Genomic DNA, 18488 nt, shown 5'->3' with positions numbered 1-18488 from the left:
ATTATAGAGAACCAAGTCCCATTGTCAGATATTATTATTATTGTTCCTGACAGCTAAGAAATTTGAAATTATCAAAAACCACACATAATCACAGAGAACAGAGAAATGACAGGATTATTTTAAGTAAAATCTAAGAAATATAAATTGGTAGGCTACTCATATCACTGCCGGAGCACTTGAGCAGAATATCAAAAGTTTTGTTCTGGATGCAGTGTAGAGAAACTCTTACTTATTTCTTATTCCACAAGAAAACTTTACATATTTCTTTCATATTCTGTTTGAGAAAACTACAAAGGCTACAACAAAGCTAAGAGATAAAAATGCTAAATATATTTCTGGTAGCTAAACACAAGTAACAAAACTAATGAAATAGAGCTATAAACAAAGCTTGGAGAGGCACATAATTTAGGTAACTTCAGAACTATCTAACACCAAACTGCAGAAAATTCACTTTTTTCCTCCACACATTTTGGGTGCGAATTTTCCATCAAAATTTGTGAGAAAATATCATAGATTTCAATAGAATCAATACTGTCATTCTGTCCAGCTGAAATGGTAATTGTATTTTTAAAACCATTACACACAGGAGGCTCAAGAAAAATGGTATAATGCTGAGATTTCTTTAGTAGGAATTAATGTGACACTGAGATTTTAAGTGACTTAGAATGGGAAAAAGAAGATGGAGTGGAAAAAAAAAAAAAAAAAAAAGCAGCTAATTCCTGTTGCAGACCAAAAAGTAGAAGAGTTTCAAAAAGGAATTTCCAACACAGAGTGAAGTCAACAAAAAGATTTATAGGTTGAAGGTGAGGAGGTGGTGGATACTCTTAAGATAATTCATCTTACCTTCCACCAATGTATCATCCTATATGTACTCTTAGATAATCATGGAATTGTTATCCATTCATCTTTATGCACTGTCCCTAAACACATATCCCCAAAGTAATATAAAATATCTGATATACCCAAAGTAAAGCGTATGTGGCATAAAAAATTTCTACCCCGAAGGAATCCATGGTTCATACTCTGTACCAATGCATTACACAGTGTTCCCAAGAAGTGCCAAGCTTAGAAGTCAAGCTTAGCCTATTCTGAGCTCCGAGGAGGCAAGACCCTCAGCCTGTAAAGAAAAACTAATATACAGCTCTGCTAGATGGCACATTTTTGGCTGCCCTCTTTCTACCCCAATGGTCTAACAGATCCATCACTTTTCTGTATAGGCAGGGTACTTCTGATCACCTTAAATCACTTATTTCTTGTCTTTGTATCTCTGAGTACTACTTCTTCAAACTCCTATTTGCCTTTTCTTATCTGCCAAATTTCTTTTCCTTTTATTAGAATGGTTTTGACTTCAAGTCTATTTTTAAAGGATAGATTTTAGCTTCAACAAGATATTGTATCTTATCCCATGAACATATTACAGGCACTTTCACCTTCCTCCATTTTCTTTCTTTTTATATTCTCAGGTGTGCATACTGTCCCTTCTGTGATGCTAATAAGAAGCTTTTAGAGTGCCTTCATTCAAAGGATCTAATTTCCTAACTTCTTCCCTTTAGATAGTTTTAACTCCTTTTAAACAGATAAAAAAAAAAACATTTCTTTTTCAAGGTTAGCATTCCATTTTAACCCCCTGGCCTGATATCACATTCAACTGCTTAGTGTCACCCTATTTCCACTTATCTCCTCACAAACACCAAGGACCACAGAGACCTATTCAAAGATGCATACTTCATAGTTTTATCTCTATAACTTTAGCTAACTGACAGTAATTCTGCAAGAATTGTTTACACAAAGGAGATCTAACACTTATTTTGCAAAATAGGTGTGATTCCCACAAGTAGAATTTACTTCCAGTAAAATTCAGGGGAGTTGTCCAAACTGTAGGTGCAGTTCCTAACCCAAATCTCGGAACTTCAGTGCCAGCTTGGCCACATAGAAGCATTATTCTGTACCTAATGTGTCTTTGTAAATGTTAGACAGAAGGAGGAGGCTGGAAGCAAAAGTGAGAAAGATCAAAGAGCACAAAAGCAGAGATGCCCTGCAGCCAGTGGAGGACCCAGGTTGGAGCAGTTGGATTATTCCTGAAGGAAACTAAGGCCCATGGGAAGCCCACACAGGAGCAGGTTTATTCTACAGGACTGCAGCATGTGAAAAGCCCAGACTAGAGCAGGGGGGAAAAAAAAGAGGAGAAAGGAGCATCAGAGAGGAGCTGTTACGAACAGACCCCATCCCTATATTGCCCAGTCCTTCTGTGCCACTTACAGATTAGGTGAAATGTAGAGGAGTCTAAAATAAATGAGTGAAATTAAGCCTGGGAAAGGTAAGAAGAAATTGTTTTATTGTACATTATGCTTCCACTGTTTAACTTTTGGCTTCTCACTGCTGAATTTATTTTAATTGGCTGTAAATTAACTTTTGAGAAGTCAAGCCTCTTTTGCATGCAACAGTAACTTGCAAATGATCTCCTGTCTTTATCTTGAACCAAGAGCTCCCTTATCCTAAATTTCTGCCCCATTCCACTAAGTGGGGGATGAGAAAGCTGCTGGGAACAGCTTTTCCTGCTGGCCAATGCTAACTCACTACACCAGCCCTAATGAGGTTTGAGATTAAATACAGTTCTTAAATAGGTTAGCATGGAGTGAAGCAAGAGGCCAGGAGGCCTGCGTAATGGCAGGGAACATTACTTCAATGTAAATGTCCTGTAACATCCAAGAATTCCAGAAATATTCTAAATATTTTTAAGTAAGCCTCCATTCCTCAAGACAGATAACTTGCTAGACCCAAAATTAATCTCTTATTTCACTAGCTAATGGTTTTTCTGTACCATGTCAGTTAACTACAGAATTTGGGGAAGATAACAGAGACATTGGAAGTGCTGCAGTTCCTTTATAATTCACAACAGAGAGACTGTGAAACCACTAGAGCCTTTTTAGTGCCACTCCTTGTGACATAAGACATACAGGAGAAGAATGTATGTTGTAACCTTCTCCAGTTGCTGAGTCCCATTCCGCACATCTGTGGTAGAGATAAAATTCTGTGTTCCCATTTCAAACAAAAGTTTGTCTGTGGCGAGCTTTTTCTTACCTTCAGACCTGGCAGAAAAGCAACAATCTCAGCAGGAAAGCTGAAACTGGAACTAGGACAGTTGAAGAACCCTCCAGATTACAAGCTTTTGAGGCAAGCTAGTGCAGATTGCATCAGCAAGGTCAGCTCACACACACTGAGAAGTGTTCTGTTCCTCTGTGAAACAAAAAGGTACTAAGCTTTTAATGGCAACAAGCAGGTTGTTCCAAGATAAGCAGAATGAATTGTCCTACTTTTCTCATGGGTTTGCACATTAACCTTCACTCCCTGATAGCAAAAACACCATTCACTAATGCTGCTAGTTCACCTTCGTATCCATTTGTACTCTCTCATATTGCTACATGCTAGTCCATTTACTCTGCAGCTATGATAACTCCAGTATACACCATGTTTCTCCCCAGCATTAACTGTGGATGCTTTGAAGCTTTGTATGTCAGCTAACAAATGTGGTTGTATTAAACATTCAAGCAGCAGGCCAAACAGAACACATACCCAATTGGTTACTTTTGCACTGAGGATACAACAGATACAGAGGATACAGAAGTGATTAAAACCTGCCAACATTTGCCTGCCTTGCTGGCAGGCAAGTGTAGGGAAGGGAGAAAGTCACTTCACAGACAGCAAACTTTATTTCTCCTTCAGAAATGAAAATAAAATAATATTTGGAACGTGTCTGTGCTATTAAAATTATCCTTGACCATAAGATCAGGAACAGCATCCACCGAAGGAATAATGTCCTTGGGTGCATCACACCCTATAATCCCCTTCATTCATCCTTTCTTGTTTATCTACCAATTGGGCAGGATAAATAAAATATTGCCAGTAGCAGAGATTGATATGGGAAAATATACATATATTCAGTAATTTGAGAAGTTTCTGATATAAGAATGTAAATAATACTTACATACATCATTTGGAAAAAGTAAAGCACTCAGCTGGATGATACTGCATTATAGTTGATAATAAAGAGGCTTTTCCAAAGCAAATGTATAATTTAGCAATGATTCCTGACCTTTCCCATTGAGGAGTCTCTGGAGAGTAAGTATATATTTTATATACATGTATACATATACCTTCCATAAATAAGCATATAATGAACACTAACTTTGCCAAACATCTTCCGTTCCCAGTAGAACATAAAGCGAATGAAAAAGATAACATTGTTGGATTTAAACATCTAATTTAACGTTTCAACAGCAATCTACTTCCTTCTAGGCTAAAAATATCAAGGAGACTAAATTAGTTGGAGCTTTTAAATTAAGCAGATTTCATGCCTCTGGTTTGTTTTTTCTATGCTATTTGGTATGGCAAAAGCAACAGGATTAAAGCATTTGAGAACATGCTAATTTGTTTATACTATATTTTGGAAATAACCCAAGTGGGAAAAAAAAAGCTCTCTGGCAAGAAGCTCAAAATCAAGTAACAGAAAATTAGGTTTCATAATGCATTCAAAAAAAAAAGATGACGAAGAAGAATAAACTCAATTGTTTTCTTCATAGTCAGAAATTCTCTGAGGCTCAAGCTATCCTTGATCTGTTCCCTTGTGATACTTTCCAGAAGAAAGCCCATCCACAAAAAGTTCTAAATTAATATGAAGAGTTCACTTATGTTTGGCAACTGTGAATTATTAATTTGCAGTGGATCTCACCACAGAGGATTGCAAGGTAATTACTGTCTCAGAGGTATTCCTTACACTGCAGTTGAGAGGATGTACAGTATAGTTGAGATGATACATCCTTGTCAAATAAATATTTTTAAAACCACGCACTTGAACTGCTCTGCAAATGCCTTTTCACACTGACAGACCACAGATAGATGACTTATAAAATTTTGCTGTCTTGGACATCTCAATGGAACTAAAGCATTGTCAAGTAAGACACCAGAACTCAAAACCATCCATCCCTTCTGTTGAGATTGCAACTTGTGGAGTAGAAATCCTGAGTCTCTGACGATGATGCTTCTTTAATCTACTGATTTGCTATGATCAAACTGGATATGTTGTTCAACACTCCACTGGTATATAGTTTAATATTCCCCTTTAAGATCTTCCTTCTCGTGTTTGAGTATTACAACGTCTCACTTACTCTGAAAGTTCCCAGCATTTAAGGGATTTTTCACAGTATGTATACAAACAGCTTTGTCCTCAAGTCTTCAGAAAGGAGCTAGCAGTAATGGCAGAAGGTTGGGGCTAGTAACAAATGGATCCATCAACTCCCTGAGCCATAAATGCAGTCAAGACATGCTGTTTCTCTCATTAATTTTCATCTGTGCCTCAGGATGCAGAATATTGTCTGCTAAGACTAACAATGGACTTACTTCCAAACTTTTTTCAAATAGTTACCAGCTTCACTACTTTAAAAAATCCTGCTTTCATTATAATGGTGAAAAAATTAGCATACTTTCTGTCCTGAAGCTGTGATTTCAGTACAGACAGTACAGAAACTTGCTGGGTTATACCAAATGGTAACAAAAAAAAAAAAAGTCCATGAAAGTTCATGATGCATATACAACAGAGCACAAACTATCCTCAGAAATAATGTATCTATACCCTTGGATATAATTCCAGAAGCAGTTTCTTCCTGAGTGAAACCAAACCTTCAACAAACTAGAACAATAGTTCTTTAGGGACACGCACCAAAAAGTGCATTTGCCATTGTTAACATGGAAATGGCTTATCTGGCTCCCGGAGAAAGAACAAGCATAGTCTCTTTGACTGTGGCTTTGTAGGTGAAATTGTGGAAAACCATCATTATAACAGCACCTTGCAGCACTCCTCTCCAGTAGCCTGAGAACAGTGTATTTTACATTTTCAGAGTCATGATCAAGAATAAATAAGCAGTATAGTGGAGTACCCTCTTTACTTCAGGAGACGAAGAGGTTCTGCACCACCAGTACTTCTGTGTCAATGTGGGGTTTAAAACGTTTGTTATCTGGATAGCTAGATATTGTCATCTTGCCCACATTTTGAGTGTGACAGCACAATCAAATAGATTCGACTGACCTAGAATACAGTAGATTTTGACTGCTATTCCAGTGACTAACCTGCTGCGTTGTCCTGAGCTAATTCCCTCCACCTCCATAGCTTTATTTTCTTTGTCATTCTTTCATAACTCTGGAGGAGTAGGGTCTTTCAATCTTGAGTGATAAACTTCAAGGGTGCCCTGCAGCAGCTTGGGAAAAACAAAACGTTGACATCAGAAGTTCAAAATTACAGATTTCTCTGTTGGTTACTCATCACCTTGGATGCTGGGTGCTTAGCATAGCAGTGAGACCAAAACTTCAGGGATAGAAAAAAGCAGGCTAAATCCTTAATTATTTTTCTGGCTAAGCAAAGATTTTGAGGGCCAGCTTAGCACTACCATGTGCTCATAATGCACCAGCTGCAAACAATTTTAGACCTAAATGGAGAAAAGATACCAGATAAAAAAAAAATTGCAGAAGTAAGGCCATCTTCTACCTATCTGTTGATTTCACTAATTTTCAAGTAGACTCTCCCAGCCCATACTGACAGCTATAATCAAATCCTGCAGCAACAAACATATGAAGGACACAGTATTTCCTTGCTTAGTCATCAGGGCTATATGAAATAACAAAGAGCTGTCACACAGGGTTGCGACAGTGGAGGCTATTTAGGAAATACATGAACAAATTCTCTTATACCTAGAAAATTTTGAGTAGTAATAGAGAATAGAACAGCACATGGATTTCATAATGCCAGTAAAGATGGATCTACTTGTACAAAAGAACTTATAAACTAAGTTAAGAGAAAAAGCAAAGGACAAAGAAGGATAAGACAGAAGGACAATACGATTATGTGGTCACCTGGGAAACTAATAAATATGAATTGGAGATAACACACTAGGTTTTTGTTTTGTTTTCAGTGTAATTCTATTAACTTGAACTTTTAGTCTGTAAATAGCTAAGTGAAAAAATGTTCTAGGCAGAACATGTTCAAAGAGCAAATTCAGCAGGAAGGTAAAGGATGCATGTCCCTACCCAGGCAAGGAGTTCCTGGCAAAGGAGACATTTTGCATAAGAAGGCAGTGAACTAAGCTTGCTTTGAGCTGATTTGCCTGGCAAACCACACAAAAAGCAACCATGGTTTTATTGAACCACGATTACTAAAGCACAAACAAGGAAAAAATGAAAGAATAGCAGTTTTAAAACAAAGAAAACAACAATCTTGTACTATGTGCATTTAACCACAGAAACTCATCCATCACAAAGAAACATAACACCACAAGTCAAACACAAATGCACATGATGAGAAATCAGTCTGAGAAGGTCTGACAACCCCCAGACTAGTTGAATCCCATTGAATCAGCAAGAAATGATAAAGCTATGACACCAACAGCTTTCCAAAGGCCTCAGTTGCATAGTGGCATCAGCAGCCAGTGGCACATTCTTACAGATCCTATCAAGATACTGGTTTGCTATATGAAAACCACAGGACTGTATTTACACCTGATGAAACACAGGAGCCTCTCAAGGACTTTTTGAGAAACTATGAATCAGATGCCATTGACACATCCATAAAATGCTTCTTCCTCCTGCCCCCCTCGTCTCACCCCCCCTCCCCCCCACGCCACCTAGGAAGCAGCTGGAGTTGGCCAAGTTCAGGTAATCATCTCACCACATAGCCTGTCATCCATTCCCTGAAGTACTGCTACTCTTGGATTTCTGAGGCTTTAGTCAGTGATTATGCAGTGCACTTACAGCTTCCCCATCACCAAGACAGGGAAAGAGAACTGATAGAAGTTAGTGAAAAGACATTCCAGCATTTTAGATCATAATTCAGAGACAGTAACAGAGAATGCAGGTAGTTATTTTGTTTCTGTCAGCCTCAGGTTTACAGGGAGCAATGAACTGTTTTCTTCACTCCTGACAAATAAAAAAAAAAAAAAAAAAAATCAAATGATTACAGCGAGCAGCCCTAGCACTGTGATATACACTGTATTGTGTATATATATATATACACAATACCTTTTCAAACATACTGCAATGAGAATAGTATCTAACCAGCAGTTCGGTTAAAGGCAGCACACTACCAGCGACCCTCAAGGCTATGTGATGCATACAAACTGCCTGTTGGCATTTGAGAGGGGTGGAATATAGTGTTATGATCTGCTGACACTTCGTGGCACATACTGCAATAAACAAAATTTTACATCAGCAACGGACGCTGCCAAATTCCTTACTCCCAAAGCCATTGCACAAAAGCTCTTCTGTTTGAGTGATATTCCATAGTACAAAGTATTGCTTTTCTTTCTCAGCTCTAGGTTTTACATTATTTAAATTATGGCAACATCCGAAGCGCTGAATAGCACTCAGCACATTAAGAGATAGCTGAGTTTCCAGCAGAAGTAAACAGCACATAGAAGAGGTGTAAGTTTCAAAGAACGTGGTGGGGATGGAGATGCAGATGGTTTAAGTGACTTGCCCAAGGTCAGAGATGAAGTCTGGCTGGAAAATTAATCTATGCAATTTCCTTGGGATGAATCAGTTCAGAGAGGGAATTTATATTTTTCTCCAAGGACTGTAGGTAGGAAAGTTATACTGCTAGGAGATCAGATCAGGGTAATATACCATGCTTTTCCTGTGCAGCAAACAGCACAAACAGAGACTCTCATCCAAAAAGCTAAATTTAAGGTCATGGACTTCAGCCAGCTTAAAGCTAAGCATGTAATTAAGGCCTTAGCTAGAGAGGGGTTTGGTTAAGGTTGCAAACAGCCATCCCCTGATTTCAGAACACCTGTACTTCTGCAACAACAGTCCCTGTTCTTAGGAAAAGAGTTTAATACAACCGTATCAATAGGAATCACATACATGTGTCAGAAAGGTATAATTTTCTACTCTTAGGAATCAATGGAGTTCTTCCAGACTTTCACTTTCATAATAAAATGAAAATTGCTGTTCAATTTAATTCCCTGATGTCTAGCTGATTTTTCCCTCCCACTGAATAAGCTGAATTATTTTCCAGATATATTAAGTTCAATTCCCTGAACTTTAATTTTTATAATGTATTTTCTCTCCCTATCTTCAGCTTTTAAGTGCCTGTGTAAATGTACACTTGCCCATCTTCTCCAGCCTTCTTCTGATTATCCTTATTTAGCTCTGTGAGTTTTCATTTTATTTCTTTTTCAGATCAATAACAAAGATATTTAGTATGGTATGCAAGTTACTCAACCAGACATCTTTCCTATATATTTACCACTAGATATCCCAGTTTTCAGGACTTGACAAAACCCTGCATAAGTCAATCAGAAATCATTTTCAGCTATTCTTACAGGAAGTATTCAATCTCCTCTCTCCGCTCTCTCCGCCCATGAAATTCATGGGCAGAACTGAGATGTCTGGATAACGTGCTACCTGTGGAGACTAAGGAGTGTAACAAAGCCTTACAAGTAAAGTTAAATTATGGAAAGTGTATAGCCAAACAAAGTTTACCACGATCCCCATATGATTTTCAGAGCATCTCCTCTGAACTCCCTCTCCAGAGGCACAGGACTTCACTCACCTGATTCTCACCTGTGGAAGCACTCATTTCAGAGCATGGACAAGCCAATTAATAGATAAGTTTTTCCTCAGTTACAGCATCGTAGATCACAAAGGCGTTTGTTGCACACAAATAGCCCCACATAGCTTTTTAACCACTCTCATTCCTCCCAGTATACTTGCTGTTAGATCCCCACAAGAGCAAGCTGTTGGCTTTGTACACTGAATATGTTGGTATTGTAGTGAACTCAAATTTTACTCTTAGCACCCACTGAGATCTGCATTATCACATTTACTAACAGCATTTCAGATAATAAACATGAGTATTTTTCTGTTGGCTTTTTTTTGTTGTTGCTGTTGTTGTGTTTGTTTGGGCTTTGGTTTTTTGTTCTTTTTTTTCTGAAGAAACAAACACTCTCTTTGACAGGTCTGTCACACCCAATATTTTTATTCCTGCTGATGTGCAATATCAGTATCTCTGACACAGTGCTTTTAAATTATAAACTTCCTCTAAGTAGATTATTTGCTACCAAAGCAGTTCGTTAAACCTATCAACTCCTCTCTTGGATTACTAATTCACTTCTAATTTTGAAGGACAAGGTTATGAGGGTGCATATGGCTCTTGCAGAATTTATTATTTAAGACAAAACACCTGTTATAAATTCAGGCAGCACCACAGCCATCTGCGATTAAAAGGCAAAAAAGGAATGATAAAAACCACTAAAATCATACAGACACTTGGGCATAAAGGATAGCTTTTTTTTTTTTTTTTTTTAACTTGGAACACAGCTAGTAGACAGTATGAAAATTTTAACATATAAATAGAAAGAGAAATAATATTCCTGGCTTTGTTTGCAGAATGGTAAGCAATATATACTCTTTCACATAAAGTTAATACGCGTTGCCTACAGAATTTTAGCTAAGTAACTCGCAAAAGACATAAATGTATTAGCAGCCTCTCAAGGGTTCAACACTATCTTTACTTATTGGTACTTCACTGCAATTTCTAGGTGTAATTTCCTAGATCACGGGCCCTTGAAGCCACCCCAATTAGAAGATGACAAGATCTCTCAGTACATTTCTGCACAATACTGAATAAGGGAAATGCAAGTATAATATAGAGGCTTATAGTTCCTGCCCTCCTTGGCTATTCCCTGATGAAGACTGACTCTCAGCCATCAACCTAGCTTTAGTACTGGACTCTACACAACAATAAAAATTTAGGTTTTTCTTTAAATCTGGTACTTAAATATGATTACTTTCCTGCTTGAGCACAGTACATTTGGCCATGCATACTGATCCCCCCCCTCCCCCCACCATCATTCAACCTGCTTGCCCAATAACAGAACAACACATTGACTCCCCATCTTTCAGAGCTTTTTAGAAATGCTGCTTGGTCTGATTGCCAGCTATTGGAAGCAAAGCTCTGTCACACGCTTCTGCAGCTCCCAGTCAAGCGTGAAGCTTTGCAGGTTTGTGGCCAGAAGAGGTTATGTGGTTTAGGTGATGTCAGACCTTCTCAAACCTGCTGAGAGGAATACGGCTTTTCATGTGGTGTGCTGGCAAAAACAGTCAAGGCTAAGGCGGATTAATGACCTCCACCAACTACCAATACCGCATCAGCATCCCTGTGAAGCCTAGAAGCAGGAAGGGGGGGGAGGGCCACGACAAACTTCATGAAGGTTTGAACCCCCATCAAGCATAATAGCACAAAAACTGATGACAATTTACCCAAGAAAGGAAGGGGCAAAAGTCACATCTCATTTAGCTCTATCTGCATCTAGTCAAATATCCTACTTTATGTCATAAAGACCAATTCTTTATCTTCCCCTCCTTCTTTAATTTTTCCCATATGACATAAAATATGAAACAATAAAGTATCTTTGAGTTATTACAGTCAGGTAAGAGCCTAGTTTCTTGAAATGAGAGTCAATCTCAAGACCTTCAAAGTAATTCCAGAGAAACAATAATGCTCAGAATAAGACAGTTAGAAATACAAAGGCTTATAGACCAAACAGATTTTCTTATAAAATCAAATCTTTACTGGAATTTGCTCTGTTTAGAAGACTATTATTCATTCACTTTCCACTGTTAGAAAAATCTGTCATTTTCCTAAACAAGAAAATATACAGAGTATGTGCATATAAAACTTAAAAGAAATACTTATCACTCTCTGAATGCAATATACCATAATTTGATTATGTCAAATACTATCCCTATAATTATAACAGTCATCTTATAATCATTTCTTATAGATTTCAATTTGAATCACTGTTTTAGCACCTGATGAATAAAATTAATGTGTCAAACATATACAGGAGATTCATGTTGAAGCCATATATGGAAACAACCTTACAGCAATTGAAGTACAATTTCATGATGATTACTAAAAAATTTATAGCAACTGACATATTAAAGGCATAATTCTCATTTTATATGGTGCGTTAGTCGATTTAATTTATAGTATTTTATATTAGAAGTTCCATTGTCTTGATTTTTTTCAATGGTTAATTTTACATGGAAACTTATTCAAAAACAGTTTCTCAGAGACCCTTAAGTTTCTTGGGCTGCACATGCAATATAAATCAGTGTTTAGGTAACATCGCTATCATCTTACGCTTCTGAGGGCCAAACTAGCTCAGTTCAAAATGTTTGGTCATTCAGTGGGTAACAAGAGCCTTGCTTTAGAAAACCATACATATTCAAAGCAAAAATAATTCGAATCTCCCTTGAAAGCAATTCTTTCAATTTACCAAGCATTATAACATGTACCATCCTTTGTATCAGGCCCCAAATCTATCTAGCACTTGAGATGCGCTTAGATCTCTCCAAAATGACCAAACCATTGAATCAAACTTCCTGAAGACTCTCACTCATAATGCAGTGAAATGAGTCTGGTAGATATGTTTTCAACAGTTTAATGAAGTTCTCCCTTATTCCTCCCCACATTTCTCTTCTTTTTCACAGAGAACCTCTGTAATCAGCATCAGCAGTTCTATCACTCTTATTGGCTCTAGCTGCCCTCTACCCTAATAGAGCCCACAAATATCTATATCACGTTAAAAATGTAATAGCTGCGTCTGGAGGGAGATGCATTTTCTAATATCTGTAATTTGCACAATGGACCCTAGGCTATTAGCGAGAGATTTTTTTTGCAGCTAAGTCTTTTTGTATTCACAGTATAAAAGGAAACTGTTCTTTGTTCATATAACTATTAGATTAAGTATCCGTATGTTTTTCATTTGTGCAAACAAATTTGGTAACAGGCATGAATATGTAGATTTTGAACTCTACACATTATTTAAAAGATTAGGCCATGATATTTCAGCCATTTTCCTCAGTGCATTTAATCAAGTGCCTTGTTTAATACTTAAACACAATTCACGTAACTATAAACAGTGTATGACTGAGAAAGCAAAAGAAAAGACTAAGAGCTACTGCAAAATAAATGAATGTAATAGATTTTATAACAACAATCAATATTCATGAATTACTGTGCAGCTGATGAGATGTCCTTGAAACAATATGCTGTATTAATATAAACCAACAGGTAAGTTAAGGCAGAAGACAGATTTTCTAAATGTGAATTTATACTTGTTAGAAAATAACATTTTTTGTTAGAAAAATGTGTGATGTAATGCATTTCAACTGAGTGACTTCTGAAGATGGTCTGAACAAATACCACAGGGAAAAAAACAAACGCAAAATACAGTCCACTCCCCTTGAACTCTGCTTTCAAGATGTGTCAAAGATAGAAGCAGAGCAGCACCTTGAATAAGTAATGACAAAGCAGAACAGAGACAGGAATTCAGCACCAGGAGAGGCCCCTAAAAGGTAATTCTTTCCAGTGTGATTTGCCCAGTCATTTGAACTGTTGGCGTTAGAATATCTCATCTGCTACATGACCAGGAACAACTCTGCTTCCCTTACTTTCCTGCTTGCTTCTGTTTTGGAATGCAACGATCTCTTTAAGATAAATTCAAGACATATCAAGTCCTATGTATCAGTACTAGGCCTGAGATTCAAGCAAAAAGAGAAATCTGGCAATGAGTTCATATTAGAATGAAAATAAAATAATGAATCTTTTATCTTACTGAATATACTACACCAATTTACTGCTGTGATGTGGTGGATGCATTGACAAGTTTTTTCTGTTGTTATTTCATTTCCTGCAGCAACAAAACTTTCTGCTGGTAATTCTGCTATTTGTGATGGCTTGTTTCATGTTAGAGGTGCTTTCTGAAAGGCAGTCTCAATGTAATGTTAATGTTGCAAGGCTAGGAGAAAGGTGTGGTCCACATCTGTCAGGGTCCTGGGGAGCTTGGACTGATACAGGCAGACAGAAGTGAACTGAAGGATGCCAAGGGACTGCAGAGGGGCCTTGAATCAGCCTGCACTGCCTGAGGTGATAACAGTGCTTTTAGGGGCAGATGAGAACAAGTATAAAGCCCTGAATCTAGATGGATGGGACAGAGACACAAGGGTGCATAGAAAGAAAGGGAGGCCTCGAATTATTTGCTTTTCCATTACTTGTAAATCTTGTAATTTTTTTTTTCCTCAAAGGGTACATTCATAATTTATATTTCTAAAGCCAAAACCTAAAACCCACAAAATGTACACTTAAAAAGTGGAAATGAATTATGCAGAGGCTAAGAGTGCATAAATCCACACATGAGACCCTTCACGATGTTGCTGTCTTGGCATTAAGAAATTTTAAGTTGTTTACCAGCCACCCAAAATTCAACCCATCACATCATCGCTGCTTGTCCTCTTACCAGTTAAGTACTGATATGAAGGTGTTTAAAACATCACACTCCCATATGTATTTGCTAGCACCAGCAGAAGCTACCAGCATCGTGCAGTGACACTGGTTATAGCTCCAACACCATGCATAGCCTGCCTCTCCCCATGCCCTCCCAGCTCTGCCCTTCCTGAGACATGGGCACCAGGATGGCATTGAAGGCATGCAAGCACCAGAGCTCTGCAGAGGAGCACGGAGTCCTCTGTCTTTTCCTACTACCTCTTCTGCTCAGCCCTTAGATACTGCAATATTATGCATGTAAATTGACTGTGAATCCAGACAACTTGATGCAATTATACTGTGTCCCTACCTCTGCCTCATCACTTCTGTTCCTTGCCCAAGGCACAAGTTGCGTGGCAGATCTTAGAGCAAATCATCATATGTTTAAGCCAAGGACAATCCGTGCAGCAAGCACATGAATCTTGTTCATCAGATTAGGAACATTTCCATATTTACCATTAGATCTTCCCCTGAAAATGATGGTTTACCTAGCTCCCTTATAGTCCATCTGCAGCACTGTCAAGACAGCTGTACAAGCAAGACCCTAATGCAATTTCTCATTCAGGTTCTAGAGGCAGAACAGATCATTAAGTTTGTTTAAACCGAGCACAGATTCAAAGACTCAGAAGGGAGTGATGAAGTGCATACAGAGTATTATGTATATTATCTAAATACCAGCTAGAATAAAGGCTAAAATGAGCTATGCTAACCACACTATTACCACTGTGCCTGTTAAATACATCTTCATCTCACATTTGAACGTTCTTATCTGAACTGATTTGTTTGAAAGCATTTTAGTCTGAAAGACTCTTCTCTGTTTCTCTCAATTGTGAAAAGATTATGAAATATACCTAGGGTAGACCAAGAGCATAATATATACTCCTTCAGAAGTTGACACTCAAAATTATCAACAGTGACCACTAATTTTTGGATATGTGGTTCATTTTGGTTTTCAAGTATTATTTTCAGTGTTTTATGTACTTATAAGCAGAGATAAATACATGCCTGAACATTCTGTTCCGTTTAAGGAACAGGTTAATATATGAGCCATCTATAATCATCCATAAACAGTGATCTATCAACAATAAAAAGCATACATCAAATTCTTGAGAAAGCAACTAAAGGAAAATCATCAGTTATAGAACTTAAAAATTATTAGGAATACAGGCAGCAACTGTACCTATCAATATATGAAAGGAGTACATTACCCATGTACAAAATATGGAAGTACAGCACTAGTTGTGAGATGTCACCAGGCAAGATGCAATGAGATATCATCATGTGTCACAGCATTTACTGAAAGCCTAAAAGCAGAAATTTAGCCACAGTATAACCTTCTGAATTTACTATAACCTTATTGATTTGTCCTTCAACTAAAAAAGGTTTAATGTCCAAAGGCAGGCTTTCCCTTTCCTATAGCCACAAGAAGCTTTTTTTCTCCCTTTGCAGCTTGCCTGAAATCTGCAGGAAAGACTATTGATGATCTAATGATAGAAGCTAAGGTTCAACTATCAGTATCTCCTTTCTGCACGCAGTCTGGCATTGCTATCAGAAAGAAGAATCTGGCTGTACTCCTCCCACTTCAAACATAAGACTTCTTTGTGCTTCAATTATGAACATACCTGCAACATTTACAGAAGCAGCATGCATGGCAAAGGATTAAAATCCAAAGGTCTATCATCATCTTATTAATGGTAGATTATCTATTTATTCGTTGATTTTTACTTTGTTTTAGGTTACTAACCAATATTAAAATAAATGTTTTGGCATCTACTGGGTCAACCAATCCTATGATTCTGCAGGTTTAATGAATGAGTAAATCTTTATATTAAAAGATATATTATATAATATATATATTAAAAGAGACTAAGTTGAATTCTTAATAACCTTTATCATAACTGTTTAGAAAAAACAACCCTTCTCTAAAGTCTCTTCACATCCGATGAAGGTTCAGAGTGATTATTTTTGTCCTTCCAGCACTGTTATCAAGGCCTCTCTACATAAAAATCTACCACTGACACTCTTCCTGATCTTTACCTTACTCATCTGCCCTTTTGTGCTCCTTTTCTCCTCTTTTATTTTCCATTTTGTTGTGTGCCTCTGTCATCTGAGGAAGATATTTTTCTTTACTTCTCAACATTATACCTCACACTTTCCAGTGCTCCTCCTACTGGCATTCTGGGTACACCAGAAACATCAATTCCTACATCTTCCTTTCCATCCTCGGACTCCAGGAAAGTGTTCTTTCTTTCTCTGAACCAGATAATACAGACATAACATGACCTGCTGAAATCTGGACAGCAATATGTCAAGCATAAATGCTAGTTTTGATCACGTCAGAGCACTTGCAAGCAAGTGATAACCCCTTAAAATTCTGTGGGAAAAAGAAGAAAGTTCTTTGGTACTTAAGAGATTTACATCAACTTCAAATATATTCTTGTCGCAATTAGTCAAGTTGTGTATTTTTCCTCATTCTTCTCAAAACATGTCTTTTCTCACTAAGTTATGGTTTCAATAAATATAGAGGAAGATTCTACTTATTTGTGTGGATGCTCAGTAAGAATATTTAGCTGGCAAGAACTGCAGTGTTCACCCTCGTTTGTGTTTCATTATTTCTCTGTGTTGTATGACTGTATTTGCAACATTTTCCTCTCTACTTACATTTTGGTTAATGCTTATCTACCTCAGGCATTGTAAACAGACAAACAAAGAAAATATTTCAGACCTTTAAGATCTGTGAGACCTACACTATCACATTTATTTATATATATTCTTGGACTGACAAAGGAACTACACATAACATACCTACTTATGAGTTTTTTGTCCACCTTCACAAAGTCTGGCAATAAGCTCTTAAACTACTCAGATTCCTCAACCAGCTCCCATATGTGATGCACTAAAAGTTGCTGATTCTATTCCAGAAAATATAACTCCTAACGATCCTTCCTCTCTAGCATCTTGTGTCATGTGTTTGATTGACTTACATCACAGTATTGCCCTGTCTTTGTCACTGAGAAAATTCTAAGAACTTGATCCTCTCTGATCAATAGGTTCAGTTGTTAAAGGTGGTGACAAATATTGATTTTTAATAAGCTAGAATTAGCAGAATACACAAGCGAGTTTTTAAAACCATCAGTCCTGCTATATTTATCACAATAATAAATTATTTTTTTTTTAGATTTCTGTCACATAGCAGCATGTCAGAACTCTGTTACTTGTCTGAGACATCTGCTATTTACATGGAAAGAAATATCTGACTAAAGAAACCTAAAATGAAACATTTCTGCATACATAAAATAGAATTCATGTAGAAGCATGAAGAAAGGTACGCTCTTTTTACCCTAACAACAATGACTCACATAGAAAAACTTATTTCTCCAGAACTACCAGAGTAATATTTTTTTCCCCAAAATAATTATGGAACTGAATCATTCCTCCATTACTCTAATCCCAAAATACATTGAAATCAACTGACTTTAAAAACTGAAATTATGCTGCAATGAATCAGTTTTTACATACCTAATACAAACTATTTCTAGATATTGGTTCTTTTAATATTAAACAACCTCTGTAATGCATATATTTCTGCACCTAAGTACTGAACTAATCATGTGTACCCTAAAAAACCCTTACATCTTTCCTTGCCCACTTTTTTTTGTGCAAAATAGATTTATAAATTGTTGAAAATTCATATTAAAAAAATGAGAAGGGGTGAAGATTTCCGCTTTTCTGCTTTCCTTTACAATGGCCTGCCGCTTCTTCCTTGCTCCTGCCTTTACAAAGACCAATTACCCTCTTCACAGGGAGTCCTGCCTCAGCCAGATGCTTCAATTACACGTTCCTTTTAGTATCTCCTAAGTGCAGATGGACTTTCAAATCACCCGACTTCTTACCTATTACAGTCTTCATATTATTTATATTTAGTGTGCAAGGAGCAACACACCTGCTGATGAGGAGAGCTATCCTGTACAGGTGATTGGAATGAAGATGTATATCATTAAAGAAGAACTGGCAGAAGGCCATCAGATAGAAACTACTGGACTCCAGTGCTCCTGACGATTTTTCAGGCATCTCGTGCTTTTTGCAAATAAAGTATTTTACACACCAAGAA

This window comes from Lagopus leucura, unplaced genomic scaffold (assembly GCF_019238085.1).
Source record: "Lagopus leucura isolate 7727_CA_CO unplaced genomic scaffold, USGS_WTPT01 Super-Scaffold_73, whole genome shotgun sequence".
In the NCBI taxonomy this organism is placed as follows: domain Eukaryota; kingdom Metazoa; phylum Chordata; class Aves; order Galliformes; family Phasianidae; genus Lagopus; species Lagopus leucura.
The sequence above is the reverse complement of the archived record's forward strand: the minus strand, read 5'-3'. Positions refer to the sequence as shown.